Source organism: Berghia stephanieae, chromosome 3 (assembly GCF_034508935.2).
Source record: "Berghia stephanieae isolate SIO BIC M18660-M18661 chromosome 3, UCSD_Bste_1.3, whole genome shotgun sequence".
Classification (NCBI taxonomy): Eukaryota; Metazoa; Mollusca; class Gastropoda; order Nudibranchia; family Aeolidiidae; genus Berghia; species Berghia stephanieae.
In genome coordinates this window covers 66,961,170-66,975,807 of record NC_088362.1, presented here as the reverse complement: position 1 = coordinate 66,975,807, position 14,638 = coordinate 66,961,170, and the positions used below count along the sequence as shown (strand labels likewise).

At 36.3% G+C, this 14,638-nt stretch overlaps 1 long non-coding RNA gene across 1 annotated transcript; it reads left to right on the top strand.

Moving 5' to 3' along the window:
- Positions 1 to 370: 370 nt before the first annotated feature.
- On the top strand, positions 371 to 12,504 carry LOC144968254 (uncharacterized). Its single transcript, XR_013644550.1, has 2 exons — positions 371 to 658; positions 11,418 to 12,504. It is a non-coding gene; the product is annotated as an uncharacterized LOC144968254 (long non-coding RNA).
- The last annotated feature ends 2,134 nt before the right edge of the window (positions 12,505 to 14,638 follow it).

The window sequence follows — 14,638 nt, the reverse complement described above, 5'->3', positions numbered from 1 at the left end:
AATCATGAGCATCCAATCCTTCCATTGGCATTGTAATTAACAAACAACCCACTATGATATCTGAAGGACGCAAATGTCTGGCGACACTGTAGATGGATAATCACACTAAAATTTATCTTTTAAATATTTATGGATTATGATGACCCTCAACATGTCAAAACTCTCTAACCCGAGATTTTAAAGAACTTTAAGGTTTGAGACTTTTGGACAAGATGCTGGCCATCTTAATTTGTCAATATTTGGAGTTAAAAGAATTTTGGCCAGCATTCAAAACGGCTTTTTGTCAGATTTTGGTACACACATTCTCACAGAGGCTTGAACGGATGTAAATTATAGGTGTTTATATTATTCTTTTCGCATTTTCTAGATCAACAAAAATACTCGAAAATTTGGCGTCATAGGGAGCGGCAATTGCCTATAAATAGGAAAATGATGTTGACATATGTAGGTAATGGCCATAACTATACCGTTGCTCATATTGACTGATAATACTGACGAGGTAGCATATTTACTTGTTTAAACAAACAATTCAAACTCATACTTGTAAAGACACCCGATACTCTCGTTGGAACACATATCTGTACCGGATTTAAAATGAAATCTCTACTACTTGCATTGACGTTGGTTTCAGTGTGCTGTGTGGTGCCTTATTCTAATGGTAAGTTGGTTTCTTAATAACATCTGAACCATCGTCTCGTTCTGGTAATAGATCGGATTGAGGCAGATGCCGAGTTTTGAAATTAAAGTTTAAAGTGAAATTTTAGTTTTTTGCAGTTAAAGATATTCAAGTCTCCTCAACGAAGCGTACAATTTAATAAAAAATTTTACCACTTGAATTATAGATTCAATTTTCATTTAGACATGGTATCATATTGATGTGAAGATTCTTATATTGTAATAATAACCTTTTATCAACATATGAGTCTTTTCGCTTTAAAATCTACTCTTTTTAATATAAGGTTAAACTTTTAACTTTTAAAAGAACGCATTGCCTCGTATAGTCCTAAACAGTTCAGCCATCGCTACCCATTACCCGCTACCCCTCCCCCACCCCCCGCTCTTTCAATCATAAAGAATTATTGTAATATTGATTTCTTGTAAAGGGCGTTGAGCATGTTTAGAGGATATTGCCCTATATAAATGTTCTACAAAGAATATAATTTAAAGACTCCCGGGAATTAATTTCTTTTTACTGAAACAGTAGACGTTATTGGCAGTAAAAAAAAACAGAAAGAAAGATGTGTTTTATTTGGAGTACAAGTGGTAAGAAACATGATCAGGAAAGTGACCGGAAACTAGTGCGGGGGGGGGGGGGGGGGGCGGTCCTTGGCAAGCTTAAGGACCACGGTCCTACGGTCCCTGGGAAATTAAAACCGCAAGGACCGGTCCTAGGACCGGCGGTCCTTTTCGACATTGAACATTCCTGAGAGACTGTTGGAAGTTCGAACCGTTTTGACCTTTGGGACCATGGGATCGTTCATTCTTGAACCGTTAAAGACCGCTACACGATGAAAACCGTGGTCTACAGTGTCATGGTCTCAAGTGAGTAAAGAGCTACTCGACTATGCATAAAGATATATGTAGAATGAGGCCCCAGAATTTACTAGTTACTATAAATGAAAAACAATTAACGATTTGTTTACAATGAAATAAAAATAATGATGAAATTTAATTAAAAGAGATAAACAGTGATCGTGGCAGTTACAAATAGAGATATGAATATTTTACGTAACTTATGATAATATCTCAGGTTCGTAAGTTTACGTTTCCAGGCAGTTGATGGGCTTGGATGATCTATTCTTCTGATAACAGGATTGGACTCGTAAAATTCCACTTCCAGGCAATTGGTAAGAAGTTATAGTGTAGTACAGCGGGCTTGGGTTTGATCCTTGAAGATTATACAATCAAAGTTAAAAGCTCCGGCGTCTTAATGGTGTAGATATAATATCTACAAAGTCCCAAAAGATAAAAATCTTACAATATATATATAGGAATAGAGCGACTGGCCGTCCGGCATAGATTGTGGAGAGAAAGTGAGTGTCAAATGTTAGACCTATCAGCTTTTATAATAAATGGCTACGTGACAGAATGTAGAATGAAAAGTATTCACTAATTAGAAATTAATTCGAGGGAAGGCTATAAAAGGAAAGACGATCTAATATTAGAAGGTAAAGTTTATCTAAGCCTACCGAAATATAACTGGAGTGAGATGAATTCAGTTCTTAATAAAATAAAATTTAATAAGATAATTGTGAACAATCTTTACTGTGACACCCCCCACCCACGTTTAAAATATACTCTTTAACCATTATGAGAAAGATAGATTTTACAAACGGAAGTAAATTTACTATCATGATACTCTAGCATTAATCCATTGTTATGATTTGTGCTACAATTAAATTATTTATTAACTAGACATGGAAATGTTTATATTGACGTAGGTATATGAATGGGTGACAATAACAATGAAAGATTGTGATTACAAATCATTGTGATGAACAACATGATGGCAATGTGATTACAAATCATTGTGATAAACAATATGATGGCAATGTGATTACAAATCATTGTGATAAACAATAGTGATGGCAATGAAGCATGATTTAAGTCGATGATATGAAGGTAATTTACTAAATGAAATGAATGAAAATGTAAATGAAATATTGACATTTCAATTATTAATCATAAATGAGTGAAAATTCATAACAATAATAGATAAAGAGAAGATTTCCCAAATCATGAATAGGTATGGTATATATATCCAAACAATACTCAATGTTACATTAAGTTGGGTCATCATGTTTACAAATAAAATTATCGAAATTGTGCGTTCTGATTTGGCATAGTTTGCGAGGTAACTAACAGTATGCATGGGAGGTTAAGTTATACCCTTCTCACGTGTTTATACTAATCGAGAAAGTAGGTCGGCGTGAATATTTTCACAGCCTGGTATGTGAGAGATACTGAAAGTGTAATTTTGCAAAAATAGACTCCACCTTAGTACTCTACTATTATTCATTTTGTTATTTCTTATGTACGTGAGTGGTTTATGGTCCGTTTCGACCACAAACTCTTTTAGCAGTAGATATCTGCTGAATGTCTTTAAAGCAAAGACGATGGCCAGTCCTTCACGCTCTATTACAGAGTATCGTGATTCTCTGTCCAATAATTTTCTGCTTGCATATAAGCAAGGCATTAGAGTTCCCTCATGTTCCTGTAATAGTACACCTGCGATGCCCTTATCAGACGCGTCAGTTCTTACAACAAATTCTTTTGACATGTCGGGTAATTTAAGAATTGGTTCTGAACAGAGTAATGCCTTTAATTGGTTAAAGCTATTCTGACACACTTCTGTCCAAACAATTTTGTTCGGTGACCCATTCTTTGTCAGATTTGTTAGCGGTGTCGCGATGTGCGCGAAGTTGTAAATGTATTTCCTGTAAAAATTTAGGAGCCCAAGTACTTTGCGTACTTCTTTTTTTGTCTTAGGTGGTTGCAATTGTGCGATTTTTGTTTGTTTTTCTGTCTCGGGTGTCTGTGTCCATGACCAACGGTATGACCTAGAAAATCAATTTCGTAAAATGCAATGCTTGTTTTTGACGGTTTTGTTGTTAAAGAATTACGTTTTAATGCTTCAAGCACTAATTCTAAGGTTGTCATGTGATCAGTCCTTGAGTTTGAGAAAATACATGCGTCGTCGAAGTATGAGAGTGTAGACGGGATGTCTTTTAATAACATACGCATCATTCTTTGGAATGTCGATGCGGCTGTCGATAATCCAAATGGCATATAGTTAAATTCTAACAATCCTAATGGTGATTGAAATGCTGTGTATTTCTTACATGATTCTTTCAGTGGAATCTGCCAGTAACCTCTAGAAAGATCACATTTTGTCATGTATTTTGCTTGAGATAAGGCAGCAAATAAATTCTCTTGATTTGGTATTGGTTCTGCATCAAACACTGTTGCTTCATTTAATTTGCGAAAGTCGATACATAGCCTTATTGATCCGTCTTTCTTTTTCACTACTACTATTGGTGATGAGTATGGGCTTGAAGAATATCTAACTATTCCTGTATCTAGCATATCCTTAACTTCCTTTTCAACTTGTTCTCCTGCGTGAAATGGAATAGGATAGTTTTTCACGTTGATAGGGGTAGATGTGGTTAACTTTATGTCGTGTTCCACTAATGTTGTATGTCCGGGTGCGTCTGTAAAGACTGACTGGTACTTTTCTAATAATGACCTGATTTCTCGTTTCTGACATTCGTTTAGTTGAGGATTGATTGTGACGTCATTAATTGTACTATTTTTAGAGTTACCGTGTTGTGGGGTGTGTTGTAGTTCGACATCATCGCTGTGAGTTTCGATGATTAATCCTACATTTGCAGCTTCAACATGGTTAAATATTGGTTGTGATAATCTGTCTCTATCGAAATATTTTTTTAGCATGTTTGCATGGAATGTCTTTGTTGTGTTGTTAATTTGAATCTCGTAATTAACACCAGATCGTACTGCTAATACATTGAATGGTCCTTTCCATGTAGCTAAAAGTTTACTCGAGTCATCGGGTAAGAGTATTAGTACTTTGTCACCAATCTCAAATTTTCTTGACTTGCTTTTTCTATCGGAGTATTCCTTGTATTTCTCTGCTTTTTTAGTGACGGATTCCTGTGCTAGCTTACATGTATCCTCTATTCTGTCTTTCAGGTTTCTTACATATTCGTAAGCAAACATAATTTCGTTATTGTCCTCCTCATTCCCTTTACAAATGTCGGCTACTATATTGATCGGGCCGCGAGGTGATCGTCCATACATCAACTCAAATGGGGAGTAGCCTGTAGATTCTTGGGGTATTTCTCTATATGCAAATAGGATTGCTGGTAAGTATCTGTCCCAATCATCTGGTTTTTCTGCTGACACTTTTCTTAACATATTCTTCAGAGTGCCATTAAATCTTTCACAAAGACCATTTGCTTGGGGGTGGTAGGGAGTTGTGAATGAGTGTTGGATTCCCATGAGTTTCATGGTTTCATGCATCATACGTGATGTGAATTGGGGTCCATTGTCCGACAGTATCTCATTTGGTATGCCTATTCTAGTAAAAATTGTCATCAATGCTTCAGCTATGTGATCCGATGTAGTTGATTTCAATGCTATCGCTTCTGGCCACCTGGTTGCGTAATCGACTAGTGTTAGTATGTGTGTATGGTTTCTATCTGATTTTGTTAAAGGGCCTATAATGTCAATTGCAACTTTTTGAAAAACTTTTTCAATAACTGGGGTTGTCTCTAATGGCAATCTCGGTATTCTGCCTTTTGCGACTCTTCTTTGGCATGTGTCACACGATTTCACATATTCTCGGACGTCTTTAGTAATTCCAGGCCATGTGAAATTCTCGGATATTCTCTTCAATGTGGAAGAGCTCCCAAGATGTCCAGAAGTTATTGAATCGTGCGCTATTCCAAGGATTTTGTTTCTGTAAATACTCGGCGTGACCAGTTGTTTAGCTATTTTGTTTCTTTTCCTATGTAACCTGAACAGAATATCTTTTTCAATGATGTATTCAACTTTTGATTTCGTCCCTTTGTTTGCGATATTGAAATATGATGTTAAAGTCGGGTCCTTTTTCTGTTCTTCGATGAACGTGTTCCTGTCAAATTGTTGTGGTTCTAGAGAAATAGTCATTGGCTTCTCTGTTGTCTTGTCATCTTTCTTGTTTCTGCTAGACAAGCTGTTTCTTGGGTTAATGACCATTCTTTTACATCTGTTGGGTTGTCTTTAAGACCTTTTATATTGCCAACAATAACATCAGCGACGGGGTTGGGAAGTATACAGCATTCCACTATTCCTGTATAGTATGGGGTTTCTATGTACACGTTAGCTGTTTCAAAGGTTTCGACTGTGCCACTGAATGTGATGCATTGTACCGTTTTTCCAGTTTTGTCTTCGTCATTGATCAAAGATGCTTTTATTCCTACTGTACTGCATCCTGTGTCTCTCAATATTTTGCAATCAGTTCCATTAGCTTTGCCTTCACAAAAAAATAGCGATCCTGATTTGTGAGTTTGTGTTAAAAGTGACATACCTTTCACGCAATACACATTTATATTTTCTCCTGACATTATTCGTGTCTGATTGTTTACACTTGTTTGGAGTGATGCATTTGCAGTTTCTTTTGGATATCCCACGATTTTGTAACATTTGTCTGCTGTGTGGCCTTTCATTCCACAATATTGACATTTAATTATAGGTTTGTTGGTTTTCTTATACTCAGTATTATTGTCAGTGCTAATTCTTGTTTTGTTTTGATAGGATCGGCTATGGTCTCTATTGAACTGTTTGTTCCATGGTTTGTTACTATGATCATCTTGTTTCACTTGCGTGTTCCGAGTGATTGATCGGCTCGTTCTATTTGAGTATTGTACTTTAGGTGTACATGGACTCTGAGCAGCGGCAGCGTAGTATGGTTCCTTCAATGTTCTGCTAAGGGGTGTCAATGGATGTGCGCTGTTAAAGTTTTCTGCGTAGATTTTTAATTTGTCCAAGTTTTCTGGCTTTCTCTCTTTAAAGAATGCGACTAAATCTGGGTTGCAAGCTTGATAGATTCGATTCTTCAGCGTGAGATAGTAAAGGCCTGCAAAGTCGTCTTGTTTTACGTTTGCCAACTCAAGCCACCGATTTAGAAATTGAGTAATTCGGTTCACGAATGTATTAAAGTCTTCTCCACATTCCGGTTTTGCAGTGTGAAACCTTTCCTGGTAACCATCTTCCGTTAATCTAAATCTTTTTAGTAGAGCGTCTTTAATTTTTCCATAGTCATCTGCATCTTCAGTTGTTAAGGTATAGAAAACTTTTAGCGGTTCTCCAGATAAGCAGTTAATCAAGGCTGTGGCCCATTTGCTTTCTGGCCAACGATAACCTTTAGCCTGAACTTCGAATCGGTGTAAGAAGGATTCTAGGCAGTCTGAGCGTTCATCGTATGTTGGCATGCGTGGAAGTTTCACGAAAAATTCATCACTATTATTATGTTTTCTTTCATGACCGGTTTTTGTTTTTTCAATTTCCAGCATCATTTGGGTCCTTTTGGTTTCTTCTTCTGCTAAAGCTATTTGTCTTTTTAGTTCCCTTTCTTGGACTTTTTCTTCTCGTTCTTCTCTACGTATTCTTTCTTCATTTTCTTCTCTACGAATTCTTTCTTCATGTTCTTTTTCTTCTTTTACTTTCTCTTCGCACCATGAAAATATTCTTTCCTGGGGTATTTCTAAGTCCTTTGCGAGACTTAAGTATCTTTTATATGCTTCCATGTTGCAATAAATTAGTTACGATATTTTATATATATTATATTGACAGGATACTGTTACTGACTGTTTTATTTATTTACACTTACTGGAATGAACTGTTCTATTTTTAGAAATCTCTCTCTCTTATTTCAACTTATTATGTATGTTGAATTTGATGCCTTTTATCGTTATATCTTATAAAGCAATGTGTCAATACAATGCGGAGTTATTATGACTTGTGTCAATAACAATGTGTCAATCGCGTGTACTCTAAACTATGGTACTACGAAAAATGTATCACCGATGTGTGTGACTCGTCGTTAGTTTGTGTACAATTATTCGCAATGACGCTAAAATACTAGAGTGTGATAACAATAATAGGATGCCAAAATAATCCCAAGTTATCTATCACTAAATATAACACGAAGGCTAGTAGACTCCTTTTATTATTATTTAGTTTTTAAAGACTCATTTTCAGAACATAATATATAAGTGGTTTTCGGTAACAGTAATATGCCAAAAATGCATTTAAAACAAATCACTATGCAAAACAAATCACGATGTCTATAGTTACTATGTGATGCCCAACTCATGTAAAAGAGAATAATGAAGGATATATTTACCAACTCAGTTCGTGGCTGGGACCTCTCTCTTGTTCAATGGTTGTTCAACAATTGTAATTAGGCATTGAAGAGTGTTTAACAGTGATGTCTGAAATACAAAACAATAAAATATCGTAAGATTTACAATAGTTACAAAATGTGTTCACAACACTGAGTGATTGGATGACAGGTGAATGAATCGTTATGGAATGTAAACATATTGAAAACAATTCATGAATGAGGCAAACAACAAAATGAAATGAGTGATATAATAACAAAGTGGACAAGGAATGAATGAATGAATGAAAAACTGAGTGAATAGATGAATGAATGAATGGATAATGTATGAATGAAAGAATGAAGGGAGGAATAAATGTATGAATGATTGGATAAATGAGTGAATAAACGAATGAATGGATGAATGAATGAATAATATGAATGAATGAATAAATGAATGAACAATGAATGAATGAATAATTTATAAATGAATAAATGAATGAAGGAATGAATCAATAAAATGCTATTTAATTTGAATAAAAGAATGAATGGATAAATTGCTATTCCATTTAAATGAAGAAATGAAAAAGAAAAAAAATCAATCCTGTAAATAGGGAGTTCAATTAAAATATGATCAAGTGGGGCAATTAAGAGTTTTACAATTTAAACTTTAAAGTTAGATGAAATAGATATAAGTAACTAAATAAATTCAATTCTTTATATGTGTCCCCTCCAAAATGTCATGGTCTCAAGTGAGTAAAGAGCTACTCGACTATGCATAAAGATATATGTAGAATGAGGCCCCAGAATTTACTAGTTACTATAAATGAAAAACAATTAACGATTTGTTTACAATGAAATAAAAATAATGATGAAATTTAATTAAAAGAGATAAACAGTGATCGTGGCAGTTACAAATAGAGATATGAATATTTTACGTAACTTATGATAATATCTCAGGTTCGTAAGTTTACGTTTCCAGGCAGTTGATGGGCTTGGATGATCTATTCTTCTGATAACAGGATTGGACTCGTAAAATTCCACTTCCAGGCAATTGGTAAGAAGTTATAGTGTAGTACAGCGGGCTTGGGTTTGATCCTTGAAGATTATACAATCAAAGTTAAAAGCTCCGGCGTCTTAATGGTGTAGATATAATATCTACAAAGTCCCAAAAGATAAAAATCTTACAATATATATATAGGAATAGAGCGACTGGCCGTCCGGCATAGATTGTGGAGAGAAAGTGAGTGTCAAATGTTAGACCTATCAGCTTTTATAATAAATGGCTACGTGACAGAATGTAGAATGAAAAGTATTCACTAATTAGAAATTAATTCGAGGGAAGGCTATAAAAGGAAAGACGATCTAATATTAGAAGGTAAAGTTTATCTAAGCCTACCGAAATATAACTGGAGTGAGATGAATTCAGTTCTTAATAAAATAAAATTTAATAAGATAATTGTGAACAATCTTTACTGTGACATACAGGAGTAAAACACACGGAGTAGTCACACTCATTTCAAATTGTAACCTAATTAGAGAAGAGGGGTGATGCCTTCTTTATTTGCTCACCGTACTTCATTGTTACTTCGATAATTTAATAAAATTTGAAATTTATCCCCATTAACGGAGATAATGGCATCGTCCAAGGCGTTGATCGAGTTGTTCGTGGCGTTGATACACACACGCAATCTCCTACCCCCCCCCCCCCCCACACACACACACATTAGAGGGCAGCGAGCATTGGAGAGTAAGAGAGAGACGTGAAGTTATAATAAGAGGGGGTGGATGCGGCGGTAATAAGTTAATAAGTAATAAGTGGGGTCCATGGTGACTTTTCGCCAGATCTAACAAACCCAGCTACCCATTCACTGCTGAGTAGACAGGGATTCAGAAAAAACTCGACTGCACCCGGGGTCGATCTCTGGCCCTTTGCGTATAAAGAGAGTGCTCTATCAACTGAGCTATCGGGGTCCCCAAATATTCTATTGGACTTTTTTTAAAATACAGACGTAAAAACTGGGTTTTTTTTTGGAAGGAAGAAACTAATGAAACTCATATTATTTGATTAGTTAAAACACCAAACGAAATTTTAATATTATTGTATTATTTTAAATGACAACAATGCGATAGAAAGGAGTGGTGACAAGAGATGGACAAAAGAAAACAAAAAATCGGACTTGCTACTTGCTAGGTTCGACACACACACACACACACACACACACACAAACACACACATCTTTAGTAGTCACATGCATTTCAAACAATAACCCATTAGAAAGAGGGGTCATGCCTTCATCATAGATCATTGTCATTGCGATCATTATGGTGTAGTAAATTTTGAAATTTACCCCGTATAATGGAATCGTCCAAGGCGTGCGCCTCCTGTTCCCCCCATCTCACACCCGAAAGGGCGGTTTGCGAAGTGGAGGGAGGTGGTCGTCTGCCTCTATGGTCGTCTGTGTCGTTTAGTGTATGGCAAAGGGGGGTGGGTGCGATTAATTAAGTGGGATGGCTGGTGATTGGTGGAAGATAGGCTACCGAGGCAACGAATCGCTGGGGAAGTAGTAGGCTATGGCGCGAGACCGTTGAAAGGTGATAAGAAGTGAGGACCGCCGCCGGTCTTCCCCTATGGGACCGGTCTCCGGTTCACAGCTAAAAGACCGTGGGACCGCCGGTCCAGACCGGTCTTCAGCGCGGCACTACCGGAAACTGCGTCTAGCTGTTTTGGTTGCAACACCCTACTTATAGATGATTAGTCTTTTAACTCTTATTTCATTAGGAGTTGAATAATATTGAGTCAGTCATTAAAACACGAGCTGTAAAGTTTAAAATCAATAAAAATTACAACTGAAAATTTTATTTATTTTCAATCTTTTAATTTCATACACGAAAACAGTATAGAACTCGTGTGATATAGTTCGTTTGAAAACTTGCTTAACATTTGATAGAGAATCATAGCTCATATATTGTTGCAAATTCAACCGATGCCAACATGAATTATGCCCCTTACATCGGTGTGTTTCCTCCCCTCCCCCTTCCTTTCTCAAAACGACGGTATTCTCCAAGAGATCTACATCAATGAAATTAAACTCTTTGAAGCAAAAGAATACTTGATTGGAGTCACTCTTATGACTGACCTCTTCCAAAACTAATAAGCCATATTTTTGTCTAGCTCAGACATTGTTAGAAATCCACGCGGGAGAGAGGCTGTTTGCTTATAAATCGGACACCAAGATGGATATTTCCTATAGAAATTTTAAATGCCATGTAATAGTGCAAAATAATCATCATCGTTTTGTCGTCGTGAATGTTAAGTGTTGCTGATGCCATGGAATCGCTTAAGAAGTATAATATTATTATTATAATGGATATTGCGTTCTATTAAATGCTCATGGTTTTAGCTAAACGATTCTAAACATTACCTTATGACCTCTGTATGACTGCTCTACTCTCTTTAATTTTTTATTCTATGACAACTTTCACCATCAGGAAGTCTCTAACTGTAACATTCCTTTTTTGTTTCGTCATCCAGGCTTTCCCTTCTCCCTGGAATGTGACCAGTCAATGACGTGCTTCGTAGACCCGTGCCAGTTTATCAGTTGTGGGAAGATGTCGTGCCGGCAATGTAGTTGTAGGCCACAATGTGTACGGGGGCCGTGGTGAAACAGCTTCCAAATCTCACAATAAGCAAGGCTTCAAATATAGGATTGCCTCCCTTTTTATACGTTTTCAAATTGAGGATCATTTTTCCTCTTTAATTTGATTTGTTTTTGTGTTGTGGATTACTTCCCTTGTCATTCTTTTTTTCAATTTTTGGATTTTAAAAAATTTTACATACTCCATTACTATGTAGCAAAATTCGTTAGATGTTTTGTCATGAATGGTTTGTAAGGACATTCCCATTCATCACATACCTCTAACAGTTTCGAAATCGATAAGACATTTGGATTTTCATTTTGACGCTGGACTTTTTTGATGTTCTCTACACTGTCCAATCGTTTTGAAATCATACATTGAAACTGAGTTGCCATCTTTAACCAGATAACTTCCGTGCTTTGAAAAGACACGTATTTACAAATTTAGCCAGAACACTCGTCCTTCAAATATCGATCGATTTAAATTATCCATATACACAAAAAACTCTCAAACCTGGGAGGTCACGAGGTCCCAGGTTTGAGAGCTTTTGCCACGATGAGGGTCATTTTTATCGATCGATATTTGAAGGACGAGTTTTCTGGCAAATTTTTAAGTACATGCCTTTCCTGAGTATGACAGTTATTAACTAGTTAAGGCAGCCTACGTTTTTGTTCAAAGAAGCTTGGTATACCAATGCAATCATATTGATTTTATGTTGTGAATTTTTGCACCAATAGCGAATTCCGTATATATTTTATGAAAAAGTTTTCAGTGACAAGTGCCATAAAAACAGATCTGAGTAGCTCCTTATCTTTACGAGTATGTATCAAAACGCAAAAAAGGAAACTTACATTAGCAATGCTTCGTGTTATTATTCCTGTTGTACCAATAGCCAAGTAGTTTGAATATTTAAAAATAGGTGTATATAAGCTAAATAAAAAATGTAATACTTCGTTGAAACAAATAAACTGTATTTATTTCATGCTTTATTGATGACCTTTACATTTAGTGGAAACAAAAGTGTTTGTTTTAACCCCCCCCCCCCCCCCAAAAAAAAAAAAAGAAGACAAAACAAAGCAGATGCCCCAGATGCAATGCAGCGTCTCGAAGTAAACAATCAGAGCTTACTCAGTGGAAGCAAAGATATCGAAAGTTAGACTCAAACCCAAAACCTCTGAATCGTGTGTTTAATGCCTTAACCACTCGGTCATCTCCATCCTTCCTTTTTGTGGCTAATCTTAAACTTATCTACATATAGATGGACTGAAGAAACTGGCATTGATTAAAAATATAAAATAACAAAAAAAAAAAAAAAAAAAAAAAAAAAAAAAAAAAAAAAACAACAAAAAGAAAAAAAGCAACAAAAAACAAAACAAAAACAAAACAAAACCCACAACAAAAAACAAACAAACAAACAAACAAACAAACACATAAAAAACAAAACAAAAATAAACAAAACAAAAAACACAAACACGCGCGCATTAATTGAATTGACTACCAATTTAGCAAGCCCATGACACGGTAATTAGTCGTTCTAGGGTTTGGATCCCGTCAAGACATTTGGCATTTTTCTTTTGACGCCAGGGTTGTATAATATAGATACGCTGCATCACTCAGTCTTATTGAAATCTGAACAAGTGAGTAAACGGTGCCAGACAAGGCAAGAAAGAAAAAAAAGAATCAAATAAACCATCGTCCCCCTCACGAATTGCTCTAAGATTAATTATCATGACTGTGAAGTGTCATTGATTCTGTTTATTACAATATTCGATAAAGATAAGAATGTTTGTGGTCGTAGCTTTTTGATTGTTTGTGGTGCCTAGATGGAGATGGTGACGATATAATGATGGTTGTAATCATGATGATTTGATGGTGGTGATGATGATGATGGTGGTGGTGATGATGATGATGATGACGACGACGATGATGATGATGACGATGATGATGATGATGACGATGACGATGATGATAATGATGATGAGGTCGATGGTGATGATGATGATGATGATGATGATGAAGATCATGATGATGATGATTATAATGTTAATGGACATGGGAGAGTTAATGATTTGTCTCGATCTTTGTCCCTTCGCATGTGAATCGAGTGCTCTAACAACTGAGCTATCGGGACCCATATGAGAAGAATGATGTCGACAAAATGATGGTGACGCTGTTCAAAGATTTTAATGGCATTATGTACAAAACAAGTAGAGATCACAGCCGCTCTCACAACAAAAAAAAAAAACTACGTATCATAATTTCAGCAAATCCTCTAGCCATAACAAGAGCCCTAAGAATAGATTTAATCCAATTGGACGGCCTCTTATATAGATAAACCCTGGCCTTTACCTACTTCCGTGTCTGCCACGCTTTGGAAAACACATTTTCTTTCTGTATTTTTCCCTTTTCTAGTTTGGTCAGAAATAAAATTGCTTTAAAATCGATCTTTTAAAATGACACCCAACTTGTCCAAAGCAATCAAATAATATGACACTTCTTTGATGTTTAAGGGGTTGGCCTGTTTGATAAGTTGAGGGTCAATTTGATCGATCAATAAAAAAAGCAGCAGTCCTTCATAGCCATCTGGCCCATGGAGCCGGTTTTTATCCCGGTGTCTATAGTGTGAAATCGATGATAAAATCGCTTGCTACCCTTTTGATAGGACGCTAGTCTACCGAAAAGGATTTCCTGCCAGGACCAACTACCCAATCATTATTGGGTAGACATGGGGGGAGGGGGGTGGGGGTGGGTCTGGACCATTTGCGTGTGAACCGAGTGCTCTACCAACTGAGCCATCGATCAGTATTTGAGGTAAAACTTTTTGGCGATAATGGTAGAAAATATGGGTTCTCTAGAGTGGGAGATTTGAACTATTAAGAACCATAAACGGAGCAAAAATAGAAATAGCACTGAGGTAATATTAGAAAAGGGTCAATTTATAATAAGTCATGATAATATTATTAATAGTGACCAGAATAGAGACACAGAGATAAGCCGATAGCGAAGACGAGATATGACGTCACCACCTGTCAATAGATCTTGAGTCCTCGTCACTTGTGTGGGGTCAAAGGTTGGACACAGTGCTTTGAAAACAGGAGTCCGTGTCCTTGGTGGTCG